The sequence below is a fragment of the Lissotriton vulgaris genome, chromosome 3_1, assembly GCF_964263255.1.
Source record: "Lissotriton vulgaris chromosome 3_1, aLisVul1.2, whole genome shotgun sequence".
Lineage (NCBI taxonomy): Eukaryota > Metazoa > Chordata > Amphibia > Caudata > Salamandridae > Lissotriton > Lissotriton vulgaris.
Genome location: NC_141689.1, coordinates 1,798,180,913 through 1,798,207,622, shown reverse-complemented (window position 1 = coordinate 1,798,207,622; position 26,710 = coordinate 1,798,180,913). Strand labels below are relative to the sequence as shown.

The 26,710-nt window shown below is 42.7% G+C and overlaps 1 protein-coding gene across 1 annotated transcript in view; it reads right to left on the bottom strand.

The window, feature by feature from the left end:
* Positions 1-26,710, bottom strand: part of INPP4B (inositol polyphosphate-4-phosphatase type II B) — a 2,612,828-nt gene that overhangs the window by 1,119,652 nt on the left and 1,466,466 nt on the right. The window lies entirely within an intron of this gene.

Below are 26,710 nucleotides of genomic sequence, written 5' to 3'. Positions count from 1 at the left end.
GCCCTGCGTGTGACTTACGGTTGGAAGGATAACAAAATGCAATATTAACATCTTGACTACACTTTTCATAGCTGCTTTGAAAATGTTTTCCCACCCTTTCTTCCCTTTCCTCATTATATATATATATCATGTGATCAAGGCCGAGGCAACCTGGTCGAAACGCGTCATGTTGTGCCTTAGATGGAATAAAATTTGCACTTTATAAATTACCTTTGTGGTGGTCCGTTCTTGATGGTGAAGCGACGTGTAGGCCCTCATTTGCTCATTGAAGGACTTGTTTTATATATATATATATTCACTGAAAAAACCATAGGTTTCACATAAGTTATAGTTAAAAATTAGCATTTAAAAAACCTATTAAATTCACACAAAAAAACGTAGGTTTCACACCAGTTATAGTTAGCTGAAAATTTTATTCGCATAAAACCATTGAAATTCACACATTATAGTTAGTTGGATTCACTATAACTTGTGCGTGCAATGCACTGCTGATGACGTCACATATTACATCACTCATGACATCGTCAGTGACATCACTGATGACATCACTGATGACACCATCCAGTGAATGTGTGTCTTTTAAAAAAATAAATATGTGTTATATATGTATATGTAAAAGTTGATGGAAGAATAAATGTTTAAATAAGTGTTTACATGGATGCTTTTTTAAAAAAAAATGATTGGTTAACTGGTTTATTGAGTGTTTCTTAGTGAATACATATATTAGAGAGTAATGTTTTAATATTTAAATATTTGTGTTAGTTTTTCACTTTGTGTATAAGTGGCTGCATGGGTTGGTGAGTAGCTACATGTGTAGGTATATGGGTTATTAGATGTTTTTCTTAGTATCAGTATGAGTGTTTATATGGTTTGGTGGGGGTATCACTTAGCACATATATGCATGAATGACTGACTCTCTCTTTGTATGTGTTTTGAAGACAGCATATGTGCAGGACTGTATGGGTGGATGAGTGTGTATATGTGTATGTTAGTGAGTGAATGACTGTCTCACTGGTGTCTTTAATAGTAACTACATATGTTTTAATGTAGTATATGTGAATATTGGTGTATATAAGTGAGTATATGTGAGACTAAGGGATTGTAAGAGTTCCTGTTTAAATAAGTATGTGTTTCTATAAGTGATTGTTTAAGAGAGTAAGTATATGTAAGGTTCCTTAGAAGTAAGGTGGTAGTGTGTGTATAGCTGTATATGCAAATAAATGGATGTTCAATAGTTTATTTGCATGTGTGAGTATGTGTGAGGGTATCTTTTGGATGACTGTCGATGTGTAACAGGATATATATGTGTATCATTATATTTGATGAGTGAGTATACGTATGAGTGATTATATAGAACTGTTGGTGAATCAGTGGATGTGTATATAGATGGTGGAATTATTGAATTTGTTGTTGTAACTGGTATGGGTATCTCCATTTTTTTGAAAATTTTAGTTTCTATTTTTGAATATGTTTTAAGGGTTACATTACAGTGAAAGGAGGTCTGTCACTGTATCACAAGGATGGTGTCATCAGTGATGTCATGAGTGATGTCTCTGACCATGTCATGAGTGATGTAATATGTGACGTCATCAGCAGTGCATTGCACGCGCAAGTTATAGTGAGTCCAACTAACTATAACGTGTGAATTTCAATGGTTTTATGCGAGTAAAATTTCCAGCTAACTATAACTGGTGTGAAACCTACGTTTTTTTTAGTGAATTTAATAGGTTTTTTAAATGCTAATTCCTAACTATAACTGGTGTGAAACCTATGGTTTTTTCAGTGAATTGCATAGGTTTTTTAATAGCAAATCTCTATAGGTATGAAATGTAATATTTTTTATTACAAATTTTATATTGTATAATTATGTAATTTATTTATTTTTAAAAAAAAATTTGCCCCGGTGCACTCCCGGGGCGCGTACCGATGCGCTCACCGGTAAGCGCAGTGCTATGGCGCGCTACCGGTGAGCTTCCTGTTAGCGCTATTGCCGCGAACGAAAACAACATCGTGGCGTATCGCGTAGCCGCGTGATGCGTCATATGACGCACAGCGTAAGTGCACCCGGAAGCACACGAGAGCATACGATCGCAAAACGTCCTGACGCACTTACGCTACGCGCCCCGGGGCGCGTAGCATAAGCGCGTCGGGTCATGTGACCTGAAAATAACACTTTTCATTGGTTCACAACACTTTTGTTTTCCAAATGATGAAAGCCCTGCTCATGTGACTTGAAAATAACACTTTTCATTGGTTCACAACACTTTTGTTTTCCAAATGATGAAAGTCCTGGTCATGTGACTTGAAAATAACACTTTTCATTGGTCCAGAACAGTTTTTTTTCTCCAAATGATGAAAGCCCCACCTTTTTTCCTTATTCTGACTTTGTCCTTTGACTGAGGAAGAACTGTTTCGAGATCTGTCTCTAATCTTTTCTACTTTAAAATGGCTACAATAGCAGCAGCAGCTGGAGCATCTGCCCCACCACCACCACCACCACCACCATCAAAAAGACCACCAGAAGATCACATTGGTGGTCAAGAAGAAGAGGAGGAGGATGATAAAGAGGAGGGACAGACAAGGCATTTCCTGCCTGAAGTTAATCAGCCCTACAAACCAAAGGAGCACTTCGTATGGCAGTTCTACAAAATCCCAAGGGGTTTCAAAAAAGTCAACGCGGCGAAGGTAACTTGTCTGATTTGTGATGCTGAGCTGTCCAGGGGGAACCATAACAAAAAATATTCCTTCGGGAATCATACCATGATTCGGCACATGATCCGTTGGCACCCAATCAACTATTCTGCTGCAGAGATAAGGGACCTCTGCAGTAAGCTACCCCATCAACATCTAGACCCTCAACATCGAAAGAACCAACTCCATCGGGTTCAGAGGCAACAGAGACAATGCCTATCATACAACCAAAATTTAACGATTTTAACATCATGTGCAAATATTGTGGAAAGTTAATTTGCTATGGTGAGCAAATGCTAATTCCGTCCAGAACTGCGCTGCTCGACTTCTGGTCAAAGTCCCTAGACACAGCTCGGTTAAGCCTGCTCTGCGCGCTCTTCACTGGCTTCCGATTCAAGAGAGGATAGGTTTTAAGGCCATGTGTATGGTCCACAAATCCATCACAAACAACGGTCCAGATATTCTTCGCCCTCTCTTCTGCCCATACCGACCCTCCAGAACCCTTAGGTCCAGTGAACTCAATCTTCTGACAGTCCCTAGGATCAAGAAATCCCGTACGGGGGTCGGCGGTTTTCCTTGCAAGCGGCCAAATTCTGGAATAACCTTCCTAAGAGCATTCGATTCCTACCAAACCATCTCATGTTCCGGAAACAATTAAAAACCTTTCTTTTCCGATGAGTGAGGATGATGTTACCTGGGTCAAAGCGCTGGGATGCCCTAGGGTAGCCATGCGCTATACCAAGTATAGTTTCATTCATTTATTCATGAGCAAAGTATAAAACTTATCATCTGTGCTGGGGATAACCATAAGTGCCCGAAAAATCCCTAATTTTTTCTGGGTTTTTTTGCACCAGTTGAGCCATTTACAATTCCCTGTTTTTTGTTTCTCCCCATAAAAAATACCAAAAAAATATAAAACTGTTCAAAAAACCCCCAAAAAGTAATTTTTTTTAAAAAAAACAATAAAAAAATATAAAACAACAAAAAGAAGAAAAAAAACAGTTCTTTTTAGAACTACCTCCAATTTTTTTTAAAAAGACTACATTTTTTATAAACTCTGTCATTCTTTTTTCCCCATGGCACGCTCCCCGGTGCGCGTACCGGGCGCTCCCCCGCACAAATCGAAAAAAAAGTACATTTTTTTGGGCCCGCGGGGCCCTTTTATTGCCCCCACATCACTCCTAGGGGGTCAGGGGGGGGGATCTACCTTGCCCCCTTTTGGTAATTTCCCCCTTTGTTTTTGCCACCTCTTGTGTCTCGATCCTACCGAGACACAAGATAGCGGCCGCTCAGGACTGTTTGGAATGTTTACAGACACCCGAGAGCCAATCAGCTTTCCGCGCGCGAACTCGCGTTGCGCGCTGGTACGCTTCCCGGTGCGCGTACCGGGGCGCGCTTACAGATATATATTTTTTTGAACCTAAATTACTCAAAATCCTCTGGAGCACATTTCTTGAGACCTAGCAAAGGCACATCGGACTACCAGTCCCTACAATTTTGCCAAGTTTGGTGAAAATCCATTCTGCCGTTCGGGCTAAAAGTAAGTCCAACGCCCTATGTAAATTAACATGGGGAAAACACGTTTTGGGACCCCCCTTTTATCTCGGCCCCCGCTTGACGAATCCCCCCCACATTTTTAGGGAAGGAGCGGAGCAGAGCGGCCATCTTCTTTGAGAAATTCGCGAAGACTCGTCCACCTGCGCCAAAGTTATTCCCAATAGAATGTTGCGGATTTCCTATGGAAAGTAGATCCTAACTATAACTACCTACTGGCTATCGCCAGTAGGTAATATATATATATATATATATATATATATATATATATTCCACAAAAGAGTTACCCTGAAGAGCCGCCCAGTAAGCTAGTAACTCCATATTACTGGTGAAAGGCTGCAGACACACAGGGTGAATTCAAACCGTCCTTTATTACTGACATTCGCGTTTCAGGATGATAAATCCCCTCTTCAGTGGCATACTTGCTGCTGAAAACCAACGGGAAATGTCCGCACCATTTTTCAATTTAAGGATCCTGCCCCAGTGGGCGTGGCCAACCAAATGGCCTTCTGGAACCTGTAGTGCGATGTTTCTACTCCAGCGAGTCCGCTTATTTCAGCCCCGTAGTAAAACTTCTAAAACCCCCAGTGGGGTGACGATTAATTCACAGTTCCTGTAAACTGCATCGTTCGTACCTCACATCACACAGAACTTACTCCCGTTTTGTTGGGAGCCATCGGTAGAAGACTCCACGGGCCCTCTCCTGAGGTGGCAGCTCTTTTGCAGCCGGGTCAGCCGCATATCAATTCCACAAAAGAGTTACCCTGAAGAGCCGCCCAGTAAGCTATAACTCCATATTACTGATGAAAGGTTGCAGACAGACAGGGTGAATTCAGCAAGTGCAGTGAGCAATGACGGACTTTGCATTTAGTCATTGCTCACTGCACTTGCTGGAACCAATAGGAAAGGGCAAAAGGATATTTAAACGGGGACATAACGCATGTGTACAGAAGGCATTGAAAAAGGCGGAATGCCGAAACCGGTCTGCCTTAAATAAAGAAATTGAAAGTTGTGGAGTCCGTGGAGTGTGTTGAAATCCCTTGTTGGGAAGTTGTTGAATAAAATTAATGCGTGACTGCCACTGTCACGACAACGACACCCGCCCGCAAGTTGTTCGGCAAAGAAGTGGTTTGCCTGAACCGTCGAAGCTGACCAATACGGAAAATTCCATTGACACTAAGTCAGCGTTTACTACAGACAAAGGAGTACAGTTACAAAACCGTTCCCTGTGGATGTACCCTGAGGTGCAGTGGAGAACGGCAGGGTGAGAAACAAACTTTCGATTTAACCCCGGAGGTGAGCGTTATCGTGGAGTTTAAAGACTTGTGTTTGAAAAGCATCTACTAAAAATTACAAAAATATAATAATGCGAGCAAACTCACTTACAGACAATAACAACCCACGACAACATGGCAGACAGAAAAACTCTGACTAAATGCAAAGTCCGTCATTGCTCACTGCACTTGCTGGAACCAATAGGAAAGTGCAAAAGGTTATTTAAACGGGGGACAACATAACGCATGTGTACAGAAGGCATTGAAAAAGGCACAATGCCGAAACCGGTCTGCCTTAAATAAAGAAATTGAAAGTTGTGGAGTCCGTGGAGTGCGTTGAAATCCCTTGTTGGGAAGTTGTTGAATAAAATTAATGCGTGACTGCCACTGTCACGACAACGACACCAGCCCACAAGTTGTTCGGCAAAGAAGTGGCTTTGATGGAGAAAATTATGTGGTTTGCCCGAACCGCCGCCGCTGACCAATATGGAAAATTGCATTGACACTAAGTCAGCGTTTACTACAGACAAAGGAGTACAGTTATAAAACCGTTCCCTGTGGATTTACCTTGAGGTTCAGTGGAGAACGGCAGGGCGAGGAACTAACTTTCAATTTAACCCCGGAGGTGAGCGTTATCGTGGAGTATAAAGACTTGTGTTTGAAAAGCATTTACTAAAAATGACAAAAATATAATAATGCAAGCAAACTCACTTAGCGACAATAACAACCCACGACAACATGGCGGACAGAAAAACTCTGACTAAATGCAAAGTCTGTCATTGCTCACTGCACTTGCTGGAACAAATAGGAAAGTGCAAAAGGATATTTAAACGGGGACAACATAACGCATGTGTACAGAAGGCATTGAAAAAGGCAGAATGCCGAAACCGGTCTGCCTTAAATAAAGTAATTGAAAGTTGTGGAGTCCGTGGAGTTCGTTGAAATCCCTTGTTGGGAAGTTGTAAAATATATATATAATTTGCCAGTAGGTAGTTATAGTTCGGACCTAGTTTCCATAGGAAATGCATTTTTTGACTTGGTCATAACAATGGCGTCTTTTGACCATTCTGCATGAAATTTTGCCAAAAAAGTGTCACAGTGGGTACAATTGATTGGGAAATTTTGGGGTGATCTGTGCAGTGGGGATCGAGAATTTGGGGCGCAAAATAAGGTTGCATTTATAATGTTCCCATAGGAACCTTTAGCCACCTTGCAGCTCTAGCCGCTGAACGGACTTACACCAAATTTGGCAGGGAGGAAGGTGTTGGTTCAAGGAAGTGCCTTTTGCTTATTTGGTGTAAATCCGTAATGTAGTTTTTGAGAAATTTAAGCTGAAAATGATTGTGATATCTCTGGCCACTGAGGTTTTGTGATGAATCGAGAATGCATGCGCCAAGGGTAATTCTCTGAATGGTTGGTCACAACCTGAGTAGAAAATTGCAGCCACCTTTTTATCTATCGGGGAATGGTTCCCGGGCTGAAAGTGTGTGTGAAAGTCCACATAAGGGGTCAGAGTGGAGATGCTCTGACCCCATGGTTTAGAAATGGAGGTGTTAGTGACACAAGTTATGCGTCCAAAATAGATTTTTTTTATTGCAGGCGATATTCGCTACGATGTCGCGACCGCCATTGCAGCCACTCCGTGTACCAATGCAGGGAAGTCACGACTATTGATATTGTTGTGAATATTGGTGAAAATATATCAGTTAATCATTAATACACATGAAATTATTGTGAGATTCTGATGAATGTTTTTATAGAGTTATACATACAGTGAGTTATTTACTGTGATGGTTAGCATTTATTATACTTAATGGGTTGTAAGTGGGTGTTTAGATGGCTGCATAGGTTCTACCCAAATGTTATGATTGCAGAGTTACAGCCTTGTGAATTTAGTGTTACATTTCTTTAAAGTGTAAAAGAAGGAGAGATGCAGTGAAACAGAAGGAGAGAGTTGAGAGAGGAGTTGATAAGGCCTTTGATTTGAAGAGGAAACTTTTTATTTTGATTCTAAATAGAATGAAGATTCTTGACAAAATAGTGTTTTGCACGAGGAACACAAAACCAGAAGAAAAGATTAGTCAATAGAGAACTGTTGTACAGTTTTTAGTGGACAAGGGATACATACTTCTTGTACAGAGGCTTTCTTTAATGAAGAAAGCCATCTCTATTAAGAAATTAGTTCATGCTATTGATTAAAGAGGACAATGTTATGAAATGAAGCTTTGTAGTCATATAGCAAAAGAGGTGATGGTACCTAGAAATGTAGAAGAAGTTATTGCAGAAGAGGTACAAGGAAGGATTAGTCAGGGTACTGTATACAAATGGAATTGTAGTAGTGTTTCTAGTATTAGAACATTGGAATGTTGGGAGATCCATTGAAAACAATGGAGTGCTACGGGCTTATACTGGCTGGTATAAGCACGGAGCTCCAACATTCCATTGTTTCTTTGTTCACAGCTCTGGCTGTGAACAAAGGCTTCAGGGAACCTGAGGGGATTCCAATCCCCTCACGCTTCCAAAAGGCTTTGTTTTTTTGTTAGAACATTCTGTCCTCTAGTGACAGAATGTTCTAATAGCCTTATAGCCCTTCGTAGATGGGCTATACCGCTATTAAAGTCCCTCTCCCTTGTTAAAGGCCCTCGCCTTCGGCTCGGGGCCTTTAACGCTGGAGAGGGCCTTTAATAGCCGGTATAGCCCTCTACGGCGGGCTATAAGGCTATATTAGACAGCAATCCATTGATATATTAAGAAAATTGCTACGTATCTTTCCAAGGCGAAGTTTGAAACACAAAATACCTTTTACCACTAAACAATGAGAACTTTAGGTAGGAGGCTGTATTATGTGAAAACATATGCTTTATGTTTAGAAGAAATAAGTAGAGCGCTTTTGCATGGTAGTGTCGTACACATAGAAAACGTTTGTAGTGATGTGCAGTTTCATTTCTTTGCTCCTGAGCAGGATTCTAGGGAAAATGAAGAGTTGTTAAGAGGGTCAGTTGCAGAACAAGACACATATATCACAGTTGATAGTTTTAAAAAAGAAATTACAAAATTTAACACAGTGCTCTGTAAAAAAAATTGTGGGCCCGATTCACAGAATTAACTTAAGATGAAGTCCTAAACTTACTACTTTTGGTATTCACACAAGGCATTTAGTAGTAGTAAAGTTAGGATTTTGTCTTAAGTCTGTCCTAAGTCTGTCCTAAGTTTGTCCTAAGTTTGTCTTAAGTTTGTCTTAAGTTTGTCTTAAGTTTGTCTTAAGTCGACGGGGCAAGATGGCCGCCGTAGCGTTGTAGAGAGAGGTCGCATCTCAACCCCTCTCCGACCCAAAGCCCAGACCGAAGCCCAGTCCCAGGAGACAGATGACCCCTAAAAAATAGTTATCGGCCCATCACCCTTGATAGCACGGTCAAACTAATTAGCAGGGCAGTTTTTAGGCATGGACGGAAAATCTGTTCCGCTTGTGGATTTTGCGGATTTTCGGTAAATTTGCAATCCGCGAATTTCCCGCAAAATCCGCGAGCGGAACGGATTGGGTCAAAAGTTCAAGCTGACTTTTGTAACTCTTTTAGAATGGCGCCGGCAATCTGCCAGAGCCATTCTAAAATAGTTACAAAAGTCAGCTTCAACAGGAAGCTCTAATAGATAAAGTAAAGCAGGTGCTCTAGTTGAAGCTCAAATTCAGTTACAAACTTGGGGTGATTAATGATTGTGTAACTTAATTTGACCTTCAACTCGAGCACCTGCTTTACTTTATCTATTAGTGCTTCCTGTTGAAGCTCTTTGTAGCTATTTTAGAATGGCGCTGGCAGCTTGCCGGAGCCATTCTAAGTGGGGCTGAGGGCAGAAGGGCACAAAAGTGGGACAGAGGGCAGAAGGGGACAAAAAATGAGTGGGGCAGAGGGCTGAAGGGCACAGAAACGAGTGGTACAGAGGGCAGAAGGGCATAAAAAACGAGAGGGTGGCAGTGATTAACCAGGCAAAAAAAAAAACCTGCGAACACGCAAAGCGCCCCCGAACACCCGCGAACATGCAAAAATATAAAAATCAGCAAATTCGCACAAATTCGCGAATTTTGCAGATTGCGAATTCGCAAATTCGTGGATCGCGAATTCGCAAAATTCGCCCATGCTTAGTAGTTTTTAATCACATTCCATCATGGGCTAAAGATAATAATATCCTCTATCCATTCCAGTTTGGCTTTCATTCTGGGCTGGGTACAGTGGAGCAGTGCTTGTATTTGAATTTGATAGTTTGAAAGTATACCATCAGCAAGAGCTGCCCACTGTACCCGGCCTTCATCTGCCTTTCCACAGCCTTTCACTGTGTCAATAGAACCAAGCGGAGGCTGATGTTATTGCTTCGTGGTGTAGTGTAGTTCCTATATTCCCAATAGGCTCTGCGCATTGGAATAACATATCCCATAGATTTGACGTAGGACTTATGTCTACTAGGTCTCTATCGAATATATTAGATTTAATTGTGAGTGCCAGCTAGCTCAGAGGTCACTAGAAACTTTCTCGAATAAACAAGAAGGGATTAGTTTCTGACAACCGCATAAACATGACAACTTTGTGTCCCTAAGAATAAAACTGATCTTCAGAGTCATGGAAACAATAGATAGATATTTTACTCAGTTAATCGTGCATGCTTCGTTTCATCAGAGGAGCAGAGAAATAGAGAAACGGGTGTGTTCAATAAAAGTGTTTTATTGAAAAATCTTCTTTCTCATGCAAGTAAAGTGAACTGCTACAATCGTAATACTGGTTGCAAAGTATAATGCGTACACTAAGAAGAGTATTATAAAATAATACTGCAAAAGCATTGTGTGGTTTTTAGACCATAAATAAATACATACATAAATAACAAAGGCTAAAAGTACTCAACTGGAGCTTCTAAAATACGCCTACCGCAATGTACCTAACCTAAGTCTAGTAGGAAGAAAGAAGTAAGTGAGGTGTAGCATAGGTTTAGTTTGTCTTTGCCAAGAATCTAACCAAGATTTCTCTTAGGGTCTAATCAGCTCCGTACCTTTGTTTTTGAATGAAAGAGGTTTGGTGTCTCGGGACTCGACTTCCCAACACCCCACTAGGGGAGCTTGGAAACACTGGAGCTGGATTCTCAGCGAGAGAAAGGACAGCTTCTCGATCAGTGCGTCAGCTGGAGGGTCGGCTTCCTTCGGCACTAGCTGTAGCGAGCTGCGTCGGGTAAGTAGATAGTCAAGCCGCTCTGAACCACCTTGTGTTTGCTAGGGCAAGCGTAGGCATATTTATACCTTGAAGGTGCCTAGTTTAACGTAAAGTCGGACATTATAACGTCACCAGAGAACCCCAAGGGAATGGTAGTTCTTTGAAAACGCCATGATTTCTAGGACAAATCAATATTCAAGTAAGGGGATGTCCCTGACTGCTGGAGCAGAGTTTTCCAAGAAATCGTTGTGGCTTTTTGGAACTAGTGCAAGTAGCCATGTTTGTATTTGGACTGAATGGCTTATGTCTAAATATGGGCAGGATTTCTGTGCCTATATAAGGGCAATGTGAATTGTACCTATATAAGGCCATGAATCAGTAAATTACGCTTGGATTCTAAAATGCTCCACAACAGTGGGGTGGAGGTGGCATTAGTGAGTTTCCCACACGCTTTACATGAAAATCTAGCTGCGAAAGTATGCTTTGGCCCAACAGGTGAGATGTCAGATGAGTTTTCTCTTGCACAAAAGTTGCGACAGGGGTTCATTTTGGCTGTATTTTTTGTCTATATATATATATATATATATATATAAAAACGAAAGTATGTCCGTTTGTCCTTTATGCATTACTACACCATTCATCCGATCGGCATGAAACTTTGGGAAGTTATTGAATACACTCCAGCGAAGGTTTGTGGCAAAAAAAAAAAAATACATTTGTTAAAAGTTGTTGAGTACACTCCCGCAAAGGTTTCTGGCAAAAATAAAAGAAGAAACATTTGTTAAATATCGGCCCCCCGGCTCCCCAGTGCCCTCATAATCTTTCCAATACTGAACGTTTACAGTTTCCGGTGCGACTCGCTTTTGCAATGACCATCAACAAAGCACAAGAACAATCGCTGCAAGTGTGTGGACTAGATTTGGAGAATCCGTGCTTCTCACATGGACAACTGTATGTGGCCAGGTCACGTGTTGGAAAACCTTCTGATTTATTCGTGTACGCACCAGACGGAAAAACAAAAAATACCCTGTATCCACAAGCACTTGAATAAATAAACAGAATTAAAATAACACTTTAAAATGTTTTCCATATTAAAATGAATACGTTTCAATAAAAATGACACAGTGTAAATTAAATGTTATCATAACAAGTTTCCTTAAATTTCCTTTCTTCTGAGATCGCAGCAACGCGCAACGGGCAAGCTGGTTTTTCATATATATAGCTTGTGTCTCTCTTTGATCATGGGCTCAGTAGATATCCCTAAGAATTATCACAAACAGGTGCCTGTATTATGTGCCCACATCGCGGTCTTAATGGCACAAACCCCGATCAATCTTCGGGCTCTAGTGGACCGCTTTGTTTCTTTTATGAGCAGTTTAGATCTGATAACAAAGTACAGGAAGTCACGCATTATGGCTTATGGCCCAGGTAAAAAAACACACCCAAGCTTTTAATAAAAGGCAAACCGGTCAGTAGCAAGAGTAACTTTAGCAAATTTAGGGATTGTTTTTAATTCTATTGGCTCCTGGGAACCGCGGTTTAACAGCTCACAATGTCTCAGTACGACTCTTGGCGGAGTGTTCAATTTACATGGGGTTATAGTGAAAGGGACCGTTTCCCCACTTCTAAATATATATAATATTCAGTGTGTCTTTGCTGCTGTGTATGGCACAGCAGTCTGGGGCAAATATTTTGCTTCCTCCCTCCAAGCTGAAGAAAACCGAATTTGGTGGAGGCTACTTTATCTCCCCCCTCCATCTTTAATTGTATCATGCACTCTGAGCTACACCTACAGTGCATCTCAGATAAAGTACATTTGGCTTCTTTGCAGCTGTGGGTCAGTGTGTGGCTCAACCCGATGCAAGTTTGTGCAGGGATGTCATCACCGACTGTCTTAGTTTGGTCAAGGGCCTTTCAATTCTCTGACTAGATTACAGATCTAAAAATGTATTGCAATGGGATTTTCTGCCAGGTTTACTGTTCCTTCAAGCATTAAAAGGGATGATAAACCAAAGGTTAAGCATCACTTTTTGGAGCTCTACAAAATGTAGCGGCTGCACAATGAATTGAACAAAAGCTCTGAGAGGGAATGTTATGGGTATTTAGCCCCTGCTGAATCTGTATTGTACCTAACCCTAAATCTCACACATTGGGGCTCGCCTCGTTTCAGAGCAGGAACGGTTTGGCTGCTTTTGTGTTTTCTGGAGGATGGTAGCACTTTTGGGGGATCTGCTCCACCTTGCCCATGTGATTGTTTGGCAGACCAAACCTTGCTACATTTCATATATTTTTGCAATTTTTTATTTTTTTTTTAAAATAATGTCTTCTTAAACCCTTATTGATTTCTTAAGGGCACTGGAAATTTAGCCTTAAATAGCCCTGACATTTATTTCAGGGTCAGTTCATTCCTCAGAGCTGCAGTATGTCGGAAATCTATTGAAAGTTAGTTCAGATTGCTATAAACAAACTGGTCCTGATTCACAGAATGAACTTAAGACTAAATCCTAAACTTACTACTATTTGGTATTCACAGAATGCACTTACTACTTTCGGGATTCACAAAGTGAACTTACTACTTTCGGGATTCACAGAATAGATTTAAGACTACTAACTTTACGTCTGCACTCGGGCCGTAAATTCCGGCCCGGAGGCGGAGTTTCCGGCTTGGGGGTGGAGCTTATGGCCCGGAGGCGGAGCTTCCGGGCCGTAGGCGGAGCTTGCGGCTTGGAAGCGGAGCTTCCGGCCCAGAGGTGGAGATTTCAGCAATGGCTAAATACCCACCTCCGAGCCGGAAGCTCCGCCTCCAAGCCACAAGCTCCGCCTCCGACCCAGAAGCTCCACCTCCGGGCCGTAAGCTCCGCCCCCAAGCCAGAAACTCCGCCTCCGGGCCGGAATTTATGGCCCGAGTGCGGACGTAAAGTTAGTAGTCTTAAATCTATTCTGTGAATACCGAAAGTAGTAAGTTCATTCTGTGAATCCCAAAAGTAGTAAGTTCAATTTGTGAATCTCGAAAGTAGTAAGAGCATTCTGTGAATACCAAATAGTAGTAAGTTTAGGATTTAGTCTTAAGTTCATTCTGTGAATCGGGCCCACTGTTCTTCAAATAATGATTGGAGGTTGCATCACTGCTAGATATTGAGTTGTCTTTTTATTCCTGCATTAAAAGCTTATATTTTATCTTAAACCGTTTGGCTGGTATTGTTCTGTACTGGATTTGTAATTTTTATAGGATGTTTGTGTGTTTTAATTGGACATTTTTACTGTACTTGGATGTCTTTAATGGTCCAATTTCGCTGAATACAGTTTGATTGATTGGCCAATCTGCCCACATCTTTATATTTCCTGATTACTCTCAAATTCATTTTCTCTCATAGTCGTCTCTCGAAATCCCCCCTCACCTGGCCCCAACGCTTTTACCTGCAGTGGCTGTGAATGCCTGTCCGGCAAAAAGTGTTTACTCAGAAACATGTTTACTTTTTCCAGAAACCTGGAAATTAGCAGCAGGTCTGAAGATCCTGAAAAGACCGCACACCCCTAACCAGGGTCACTGGTAACAAAGAACCCTGAACTCCAGCCAGAGGCCAGGGTCGGGTACCGGGTGCCAGATGAGTTCCTGCCACGCACTGTGAACTTCTGTAGAATGCCTGCAAAGAGCACCACTGTGCAAATAATGCACCTGATCCATGATGATATACCCCTAGATACATTCACCCCTAATAATCGTATGGCTCTAGACTTCCAAATCATCGAGGAGGAAATTGGTGAGACGATACAAGGACTAGAATCAGGAAAGATGTATGGACCCAAAGGATCCACGTGGAATATTACTGCCGTTATGCCTCACAACTTACTCCTCGCTTGCTTAACCTTTACACAGATGCAAAAAGAGCTAATGATGGACGGAATGCTGAATGATGTCAAACACTCCCCCCCATTACAGCGATCTGGGTTGAAATCTATTGTTTTTTTGCTCACCATGTCATTCCAGTTTGGACCCAGCCATATGCACAACAGTCTTGACCCTGCTCCTCATAGGAACAGTCCAGCCTGAACTGCCAGGCTAGGTCAAACCCAGACCGGAAAGAGCATCCTAGGAATGGTTTTGGGGCATCAGCACTTATCATTCAGGATATGTTGAATCTAGTGAAAGGGAGGGCATGGGACCCACATCTGGGTGGACCCATCCTACTTGGGTGACAAATAAAAAAATAATAAATGATGGGCCAAATGCTGAACAATGTCAAACACTCACTCCCAGTACAGAGATCTGGGGCTAAATCCATAATTTGCTAATTGCTTGGCATTGCGGGTTGAACTGTTCCCATTGGAGCAAGGTCAAGCCTGATTTGCATATTGCGGGGTCCATACTGAGATGGCATGATATGCAAAATAACGATGGACTGGGATGTGGCCGAGATTAATTCAAGCATTCTTTCCATCACCTTTTGTTTACTTTCATAACCTTTACACAGAAGTATTGGATAGAGATCACTTACCTGCTGACATGGATAGGGATACCATAGTGGTCATCCCCAAGCTGGGCCATCCCACCAACTACTGTACTGCCTACAGGACCATCTCCTTGATCAATGCCGAGGTCTATGGCCATTCCTCCACAAGCTGATCCATCCAGACAAATGCAAATTTATGCTGGTATGTAGTACGCACCATTGAATCTGCTGAGCCCATGTGGTCAAGGCCCGCATAAAGAAGCTCGAGGATCCATTGGCCCTACTCCTCCTCGACTTTGAGAAAGACTTCCACATAATGGATTGGTCTTTCTTGTTCGATGTTATGGGGAAAATGGGACTAAGCCTAGGATCCTCAGATATATAGGGCTGCTATATTCAAGACCAAGGGCACCCACATTGGTTAATCAGACACCTTCCCCATGTGCTTTGGCATCCAGCAGGGTTGCTTACTGTGGCAGCTCCTCTTCACCCTGGTTATAGAACCACTGGCCCGATTACTGCATTGTGATGCCTGGGGATGGGGATGGGGATGGCGCTGGGTGGATGTCACAGAAGATCTGATCTCCTTTTATGCAGATAATATCCTTCTATTCCTGTCCTAGCGAGACCTCAGGCCCCAGACGCATGGAAATCGCCGAACTGTTTGCAGTGGCCTCAGAACTATAGATCAACCTCAACAAATCGCTGCCTGTCCCACTTCAAGGAGGATCCAATGAGATCTCTTCATCTATCCCCATCCCAGGGCAGAGTGGCAGCTTCAAATACTTTGGTGTATGCATTTCCAAAGACCCATATAAAACCCAAGACTTTCACTATAGCCTTACCTCTTTAACGAACCATGTGGAGGCAGACCTACAGCACTGGCACTCACTTCCCCTGCAATTATTAGCCAGAATTGCACTGTTTCAAATGATGATATTCCTCTGTTATCTTTATGCGTTCCAAAAATATCCCCTCTCCATCTCGCCTATCTGGTTTTGGAGGTTGGTGGCAGTGAGTTGATCCTTCTTAATGTCCAAGCGCCTACCACGAATCACCTCCAACAAACTTAGGAAACTGCCCTACGATGGAGAGGCAGGTATGGCAAGCCTCTTTCAATACCATAGAGCAGCATGCCTACCATTTGTGAATGAATGGCTGGCGGGTGGATTGGACGTTCCAGCTTATAGGTCTAAACTTTCTCTCCTGAACTTGGATTGGCTGTTAGAGATCCTATATGAGGATCCCCTTCTCCATAATCTTCTGGAAGTCACTAAAGTGCTCTACCAGTTTTGGAGGGGAGCAGCGAGGAACCTAGGATGGGGGAAGACACTGATGCAACAAACCCCACTGTGGAAGGGCAGACAACTTAGACACACAACTTTAAGGCTTTGCCAAGAAGGACAAGATTGACATTACAGTTATAGAGGACATATAGGCGGTGGGCACAATCCATTCCTTTCATGCGCTTCAAACACAATTATCTCTATCCACAACACAGTTCCACAAATACCTCCAACTGCGACATGCCCTACAAATCCACCTAACAGACATCCCCCAACACAGTCTATTAGAGGAAAAACACCAGATGGGTATATTTACTGCACCCTGGTGGTAAATGCCCCATATGGCTACCCAGACCTGCAACAGAAATGGGACAACTGGCTTGGGCCGCTGAAAGATATAGACTGGATCTTGGCGCACCTGGCACCCCGGGAGATCATGATCTCCTCGAGGCTTCAGCTTATACAACTGAACTATCTACACATAACATACCTACCCCCATGGCGTCTCTTGTGAGCAGGGTGCTCACCAAATCCAGGATTCCCCGCTGTCCCTGCCCTAGTGCAGACTTTTATCATATGGTCTGGCAATGCCCACTAATTGCCGCCTATTTACGATGTATCATGCTTACCCTGGCCTGGATACTGGCGAGTCAGATTACCCTCACACAGAAACAATCATTTCTGGGTCCTCGATGAGGTGGGGGATTGCCATGGTGAGTCCACTCTGTTTGGAATGGCAACAGTGGTTGATAAATGAGACATTGCCTGGAGATAGAGATCCACAGTCTTGCTGTCTCTTTTCAATTGGCAAGTGGGTTTGGATTGGTAGCAAAACTTGTAGAACTTATCTATAAGGCTCCAGGGTGTCCAGGGAAGCCCAGAAAAATTTGGGACAAGGGGTTCAGCTACAATGGCTTGGGGACAATCACAGTACGTAATGTGGAGACTGGTTTACTCTGTTAAGACCCTTAAATCTGTACAGGGTGGTTGCTTACCATTTTGTGATACTGTTCATTTCCACAGTTCCACAGTCTTGCCGACTCTTTTCAATTGGCAAGTGGGTATGGATTGGTAGCAAAACTTGTAGAACTTATCTATAAGGCTCTGGGGTGTCCAGGGAAGCCCAGAAAAATTTGGGACGAGTGGTTCAGCTACAATTACTTGGGGCAAATCACAGTACGTAATGTGGAGACTGGTTGACTCTGTTCAGACCCTTACATCTGTACAGGGTGGTTGCTTACCATTTTGTGATACTTTTCATTTTGTTTACTGTGGCAAGAAACTCTAATAACATTTTTATCAAAAGAATCAAGAGTAGCCAAAATCCATTTATAATTGGAACTTACCAATACGATCATAGACCACCTTAGTAGAGACTAAAGTATTGGATCCTGGAGCACCTTACTAAGCATGTTTAATTTGGATTCAGAGTCACTATATGAACTGAAACTGAATTTTTACCCTTAGTATACTTAGTAGATCTTACTTACCTAGCTGGGAGAAGAGCAGGATCTTAGTGACTTCTCGCAACCATCTTTTCATTTACTTCATCAAGAAACAAACCAAGAGCCATTTGTTTTATATGGGTGCTGGAGTGATCTTTAAGATTACCCATGCTTTGATGCTTAGGAAGTTCAAATCTTGATTCATGGATGAGATTTTTATGAGTGCATATGTGTCTGCGCACAAATTAGAAAAGTGTTCATTCTAGGAATGTACCTTTCCTGTGCACTTTATTCATTTTACTGGCTTATAAAATCTCCTTGCTGGTGGAAGATAGCCTTTGTAAAAGGTATGGACCCCTCACTTTTTGCTAGTATGATGAAGGGAAAGCATATGGGCATACTCAGCAGCTATTGTAATTAGATGTCCAGATTGGGACTTTAATGTGATTGAGCCAAATTTGGGCCTTGCCTTACCTCCCAAACTCAGCTATGATGGTCTTTTATTTGCCTGCTGAAAGTTGTCGAGGGGAAGAAACACGTCAAAATTATACTTACAATGTAGTCCTGCTGTAAAGACCACAGACTCCGGATTCTAGTTCAAGAGTTTTAATATAAGGCCAAAAATAGCTGAATATAAACACACCTTAGTATTAACAAGTATAGATACAGGAAAATGAATACAAAGCTAAATCTACGCATATATTTGATTCGGCATATGAGACACAGAATAATAAACTCCAAGATTAGTATGCAAACCAAGATGGAGGCGGAATCCAAATCCCTTTTCATTAGGAAAGGATGCAAAAATTGTCCCTACACTACTCTCATTGATGGTGTGTCTGGCTGGTTCCCCTATCTTATTTCTCAAAGGTGTCCGCACACTTCCTTAGAAGTACTCACGTCAAATGGGTCAAGATAGCGTAAAGCTATGGAGTTTGCTCTTAAGATGCTACTTCCCCTCCGAAAATCTAGACGTCTGACTTTTCTGTCCCTGCACATAATACAAAAGGAATAAACTCAGCCCCCTCCTAAAAGTATCACATGACAAATTATTTCGCTTCGCCAGTACTGTGGTGTTTTTCCATGACTTCTTTATTTAAATCTTCCTTGTTTCTAGTGACCTTGGAGTGTAGATAGGCCAGGCACAGACATTATAGCGGTTCCGAGCGCTGACACAGAGGAAACACCCAAACCTCCATCGAGGCTCGAAGGCGAAGCCACGCCCATCTCGAGACCACGCCCACTTGAAACAGTACATAAACGCTGATCAGAAAGTGCCGTGTATTATTGTTTATTTGACCCTGAGGCGGAAAGCCGGAAGATTGTATTTTGCTTTGGGAACTTTTAAAAATCTTGTCATTTCACTCGCACTGCTTTTAAAATTGTTCTCACCTTAAACTCAGCTGCGCCTGCCTTGCGCGCCAAGCAGCCCTCCTGACCCCCCCCTGATTCAGCGGTTCCGAGCGCTGACACAGGGGAAACACCCAAACCTCCATCGAGGCTCGAAGGTGAAGCCACGCCCATCTCAAGGCCACGCCCACCCCTTGCCATACAAAATGTGTCGGCCATACCAGCGCAGCGGATAAGCGCAGCGGGAGCGCCTAAGGCAAGCCCGTCTGCGCCCGTCCGCGCACGGCCGGGCCCAGGGCCAGAACGCCCTGCCGGACCAGGCTGCCCCCATGGTAAGCTATTCACGCCGGGACCTCCTCAGTCTCAGACCCACTATTGACATTGCATGCAATTATGTGCATGATCTTGAAGGACCATATACTAGCTGCACTTGCTGCCGCTCAGCCCAGCTCAAACTCCCCAGCCGACCTGCTTTGCCCTCAGCTCTTAAACTGGCCACCTTGAACTGTCGCTCACTCCCCAGACATGCATTGCTAATCAATCATCTAATAGAAGATCATGAGCTTGACATCTTGTTCCTCTCGGAAACATGGCTTACAGACCACTCGGATTCAGACGTTATCCTAGCTACTCCCCCAGGCTTCCTCGTTCAGTCCCAGCCCCGCCCTTCGGGTAGAGGAGGAGGCTTGGCGATCATCCATCGAGACCATCTCACCTGCAGAATCAACGACGCTCATATCATGGATTCCGAAAGCCTTCAATTCACCATTCAGGTAGGACCGACCTACTCACTATCAGGACTCCTAATCTATTGTCCCCCTGGGCATCCGGGCACTTTCTCTAGAGCACTCCTGGATATTATTGCATCTCAGGCCCACTCCACCACCAACTTCTCGATACTAGGGGACCTTAACATTCATTTCAACGACCCCCTAGATACAGGGGCGGCCGACTTGATTGGAGAACTGGCGGCATATGGCCTCCACCTCTCAAATTCCGGAGCCACTCACACCAAAGGTCATCTGCTCGATCCGGTGTTCACTAATATCCTCAATCTTCAAGTTACAGAGTCCCTCCCCCTCCCATGGACTGACCACTTCATGGTCCCTTTCTGCCTTCCATGAGCCTTCAAAAAACCACATAAACCTACCACCTACATTAGGGACAGAGCATGGGCCAGAATATCCACAGAGGATTGGGCCAGAACCTTGAACTCGACTACTCCGACCCCCTCGGAAGATCCTACCACTGCAGACAGTAAATTCAGGGAGTGGATTACCACGTCTCTGGACTCCATCCTCCCAATAAAAACCCGCGAGGATAAGAATGGGAAACTAGGATCTGCCCCATGGTACACGCCGGAACTCCGGACTCTCCGTAAACACTGCAAGAAAGCAGAACGGCTATGGAGGAAAGACTGGCAGCATGCCAGCAAAGATGCCTATCAGCGGTCAGTGAGAATATACAAATCTACCCTGAAGCTTGCGAAAGCCTCTCACTATGACATAAGAATTAAAAACTCTACTAACTCGGCAAGGAAATCTTTTCTCATCGTAAAAGAGTTATTGAAAATACCTGCTCCACCCTCATCCAACACACCCCCGGCGGACAGAAGTAACGAGCTGGCCAACTATTTTAATGATAAAATCGCCCGCATCTTAATTTCTCTGCCCCCCTCCCTGCCTGTCGAATCATATGGACTATGAGGCATCCACCAATCACACAGGAAGCAGTTCGCTTCCTCAGCTCACTACCTTTAGGGCAGTAACAAGGAACGAGGTAGACACTACTATGGCCAAAATGAAAAGCGGCTCCCCTTTAGATCCCGCCCCTATTAGATTCCTTAAAACTGTAGCCCCGGTCATTGTGCCCACCATCACGGAACTCATAAACATATCGCTCTCCCAAGGTTCGGTCCCCCCCAGCTGGAAAAGTGCAGTTGTCAAAGCACTATTAAAGAAACCCCAGCTGGATCCAGCCGATATGGCAAACTACCGGCCAATCTCACTCCTTCCCTGTATCAGTAAAATGGCTGAGAAATTGGTCAATGGCCAACTGTCACAGTACCTAGAAGCCAACAACATCTTACGGCAGTCCCAGACTGGGTTTCGCCCGGGCCATGGCACGGACACTGCCCTTCTCGCCGTCATCGAGGAGGCTAGGTGCATCCTGGATTCAGGAGGATCAGCGGCAGTGATCCTCCTGGATCTAAGCGCAGCCTTTGACACAGTCAACCATCGTGTCTTACTTCATCGGCTGGCTGCGGCAGAGATTGCAGGTTCGGCGCTCAGGTGGATAGAATCTTTCCTCTCAGGGCGCTCGTTCCAGGTATGGGATGGCAATTTCCATTCTGCCACCCTCCCCCTCACGAGTGGGGTCCCCCAGGGGTCATCACTAAGCCCTACTCTATTTAACGCTTACATGGCCCCTCTCGAAGATGTGGTTACCCCCTTCGGGATTAAAATAGTAAACTACGCGGACGACACCCAATTCGTCGTCTCACTTTCCCAACTGGACAAACACCAGGACAATCTGCAAAACTGCCTTAAAGATATCCACAACTGGATGTGTGAGTCATCGCTCAAATTAAATGGCTCAAAGACTGAAGTCATGCTTCTGGGCAAGCAATGGACCACCATCCCTCCATCGGTCTGGCCAGACGTATTCGGGGAAATCCTCGCCCCGAAACCAGAGTATCAGCCAAACCAGCAATTCAGGCTCTCCACTGGCTTCCAATTCGCCAAAGGGTCGAATTTCTGGCCCTGCTATTCTGAGAGACCTGGTTACGCCTTACAAAGCTCCAAGGTCCCTTCGCTCGGAGAATGAGAACCTGGCCATTGTCCCCAGACACAGGAAGACACGTACTGGCGGCCGTCGTTTTTCGATCAAAGCATCCACCAGTTGGAATGCGCTCCCCCGCACCCTTCGACTTGAACCCAATCATTTGATTTTTAGAAAAAAACTGAAAGCGTTGTTATTCCATAAATAAAGTCCCTCCTTTTCTGTCCTCTGGTCTCCATAAATATTATAGCGCGGGGATGCCCTCGGGTCACCAGGCGCTTTTACAAATCGCTAAAATAAAATAAAATAAAAAAATATAACTCTTCTCTCCCTTCTCAGACTGTTAGAAGACATTCCAGTTATCTCCTTAAACTAAAATAATGATGGTAAATTCTTTATACCTGCAATGGGATGAGAGCATACTGTTTTGGCACACGCAAAGATACATTTTATGTAATTCTTCAATAGCTGAGGATTTTGAAGCAGTAAACAACTTATAACTCTGGGCCTACAATGCAGACAACTTTAACAACACACAGTTGCCTTAATATGAATATAATATAATTCTGCATATATGCATACAGAAATGATGGTGTTTTCTAATACATATGAATCCTACTTAAAATATACATTATGATTCTATGTTTACGATGTTGAATAAAATGTATTCAATAAACGTGAAACACTGCACATGCTAAAATATGGATAAATATGTTTAAACCTACAATATAGAGTGCTGAATTCGATCTATCAAATGCATCATTGTTTCAGGAGTGTAGCTGCCATTGGTGCAGCAGTTGCAGTGGCACAGGGGCCAAGAGTCCTGAGGTGTCAACTAAACCCTGATAATAGGTATATTTGGTATGCCAAGGGCAGTCAAATGGTACATTTTCCTTGCTTGTATGATTGCCCATGGCATCCTTGCTATGCTACTCATTGTTTAATACTATTTCCTTCAATACCCCTAGTAAAGTTGTCTTGCCTATTAACATAACCTCCAACATGGGTGATAAAGAAGTTGCTGAGTTTTCCTAAAGAAGCACCCACTGCTGGATATCTGCCGCACACACATATTCCTGAGAGTACCAAATATGTTTGTGTATGAAGAACAGAGCACAATTTGAATGAGAGCAAAACACAATGTGTCCAGACTCAAAATGGCCATAAAAGTGTAGCGGAAAGGACACCAATTAGAAGAAAGTGTACATACCATAAACTCTTTGTAACATGATTTTCCTTGATTGCCTCTAGCGTAAGTAATGTAGATTCATTCTCCATAGTAAATCACCAAGAGAGATCTCATAGTCGTGATGTCCTAATGAGCATACATGAAGACCTAATGTACAGACATGAAGTCCTAATGTATATAGTTTCTTTCTTTAACAAAAACAGTGCTTTGTTTCACCATATTCATGTAAGTATTGTTGAACGCAGACACACAATTACAGTCTAATTGATCTGTGAAGAACAGAGAGGTTCCTTAATCTAAGTCTAATTTTAAGAGCCTAGGAGTCTGTTTAGACCATAAATTAAAGATGGACTCCCAGTTCTGCAAAGTTGTCTCTTCCTACATTTTTCATAAGAGCAAACTCAGACCTATTCTTCTCTCTAGTACAGAAAAAGGCAGGAGAGCTGCTATCACTGGCTCACAATTAGTTCACTGTCATTCTTTATAGTTCGACATTGATAAATATCTGTTTCAAAGAGTTCGAACAATATAAAATTAAGATGTGAGACTTGTCATGTCAGCCCCTCACTTTTTCACTGCTGAAACTGTCTTTACTGAGATTCATTGATTAGCTATATACAGTAGGATTCGTTGCAGAACTCTGTCTAGTTCATAAACATTTCTATTGTACAGCCCCATTATTTCTTGCTGACAAAGTGGAAAATATTCTAATTCCCGTACAATTCTATTTACTCTATTGAAACTTCGGTTCTTCCCTGTCATAAAATCGCTTTGGACAGGAAATAATTCTTAGTCTCCACCCACTCTAAGACCCCCCCCACAACTCTAGATCGCATTGCCACTGGAAATGAAATATTTCATATCCTTTTCCTTTTTAAAAAAAACTCAAGACTCTTCTCTTTCTTGAATAACTCTCTATACTATGGCTCAACCCCCCTTTATGCTTAACACCCAAAGATCTCAGGGTGTGTAGCACTTTTTAAATACTCTTACTAAAACAAAGGTTCATACTATGAATGGGTGAGCTAAATGTCATGGACACTATCTCTTTCGGATTAAAGTTGTGCACCAAATCCTGTAAAATATTAGGCTTGATTCTAACTTTGAAATTCTACTGGTTACCCTAGCTCTAATTAATGATTTGCACTACGTAGCATAGGAGGACATTCAAAGAGATAGACTATTTTCGAGTAACCATACAATGAAGAGATTAAAAATCAAAATGTTAACTCTGGCTTTCAAAATGCATTCATCAGGGTTTTTGCAATTTAAGAGATCAGAAATGGTTTCAGGGTTCATAAAATTCAATATGCATTTCAAAAGTTGGTCTCTGTCTTGGCTACTGATAAAGGTATGTAGGAGTGACTTACATGTCATCTCTTAGATGGGAATGGAAGTGCAAAACCTTTGCAACGATCTAAATCTTCTGCCTTTGTTGTTGAATACAGTTTGGAGGTCATCCTTGGCACTGCACCTATCTTGGGAATATCTACGTCCCCACCCCCACATACAAAATTACCACAGCAATAAATTCACCATACTAATGGACTATTTGCAAACATCAGTAGTCATAAGTATCTTTAACCCGATTCGGTGAATTAATATTTGGAATGTCAATTTGTTATGCACATAAATTAAACTTACATGCATAAAAAAGTGAAACTGGCACTTTGAGTTTCTCATAGTATTCCAGGACTAACCAAATGAATGTAAGCAACTAAGCTTAGGCTCCCGGATCTTAATTCAAAAGTGAGCAAGTGTCAGTTTACAGCATCGTCCAGGGTGATCTCAGCTACGAGGCAGAACCAGAACAATGCAGCACAAACTGTTGGTGCACATGTGCATGACCAGTCTTTAACCTATGTATTTTTTTTCAGCAGGCTGTGCTGAATCATATTCCATGGTACCTACTGTTCCAATTCTCAGTCAGTAGCTTCGTGTGCCAGGTTCTTCCAACCATTCTACTTTTCTGGGTTACGTTCTTCAGCTACATATCAATGTTGCCTATTCATGTTAGTCTATTCCCAAGTCATGATCTAAAACGAAGCTGGCTACTGATAGCAAAACATCTATGTACAAGTGATAGAGGGCCATATTTCAATTAATATAAAGAACAATACCAAAACCTATTTCACTTATATTACACCTGTTGTGTATGTGTGTACTCATTGTTTGTTTTTTATTTTTTTTAATATTTTGTATTTATTTTCTTCGGGTAACAAACCGGGTAGACAGCTCAGGTCGGCCAACATGGGGCTGATCAGGACCTCTCGCATCATGAAGGCACGCTGGGGGGGGGCAGAAGCTTTGTCAGAGGTGCGGCTAACACCTGGAATGCCTTACCTATGGCATTGAAACAAAGCACGGGCCTGCTGGCCTTCGGAAAAGTCTTAAAACCTGGCTTTTAACTCACTAGGCAGGAGGCTTGAAACCGGGGGAGCTATCAATACAGCGCCGGGACACCGGTTGGTAACAGCGCGCTTTATAAATGATATTAATAATATAAATAAATAAATAAATAAATAACAAAACAACAATTTCACAAGTCATAAACATTTGTCAATTTAGGTTCTCAGTTTGTTCCCTGTACATGTGCCTTCTTGAGTATTTCTTACACTCACTTGCTCCTTTTCCCATCTTCTTCCTACAGTGGTCCCCTCTTTCCCTGCATTCCCTTCCATTGTGGCTATGTCTCAGTCCCCATTACCGCTTGTGTGGGTTCATCAACGAAATCCAATCCATAATGTCGCATCTAGTTTCCCCATACCTTTCGGAACTTGCATGGACATCCTCTACTATTATACGTCACCCTTTGTGCTGGCATACATTGGTCCATCCTTATTTTCCATTCCTTAAGTGTTGGTGTATCCTGTGCTCCCCAATGTCGTGCTTTGTTTCTTTTCACCACCACTAAAGCACTGAAGAGTAGTTCCTGTCTTGGTATGTGTACTTCACTGTTTATTCCTAGTAGTAGGAATTTCGGGTCTAGGGGGAGGGAAACCTGGAGCACCTCATTGAGTTAAAGAATAATCTTGTACCAGTATATCTATATATTGGGGCATTTCCATAGTGTGTGATAAAAATGTCCCGTCTTCCAATGGCACCACAAGCAGTTTGGATTTCCGGCTCGTCCTATTTTATGGATCTTGGCCCTATCGAAGTAAATCCTATGTAGTATCTTATATTGGATATGTAGTAGTCGTGCCCTGATTGCCACCTCTATGGGGTGCATGAGAGCAGCTTTGCAGTCTACGTTCTCCATTTTTCCCACTTTCTCCTCCCAATTAATTTGGAGTTAACCTGGTTCTCCGGCATGTTGTTGTTCAGCATTTTATATGTGAGGGCTACTGCTTTGTGGGTGAGGGACTCTTGCAATAAGCGACCTTCTAGTGGCAAATATTCAGAGAGGTTCTCTACATTCAGGGATTCTGTTACCCATGTATGTCTTATTTGTGCATATTTGAAGAGTTGGGTGGTCTGGAGTTGATATTTTGTGT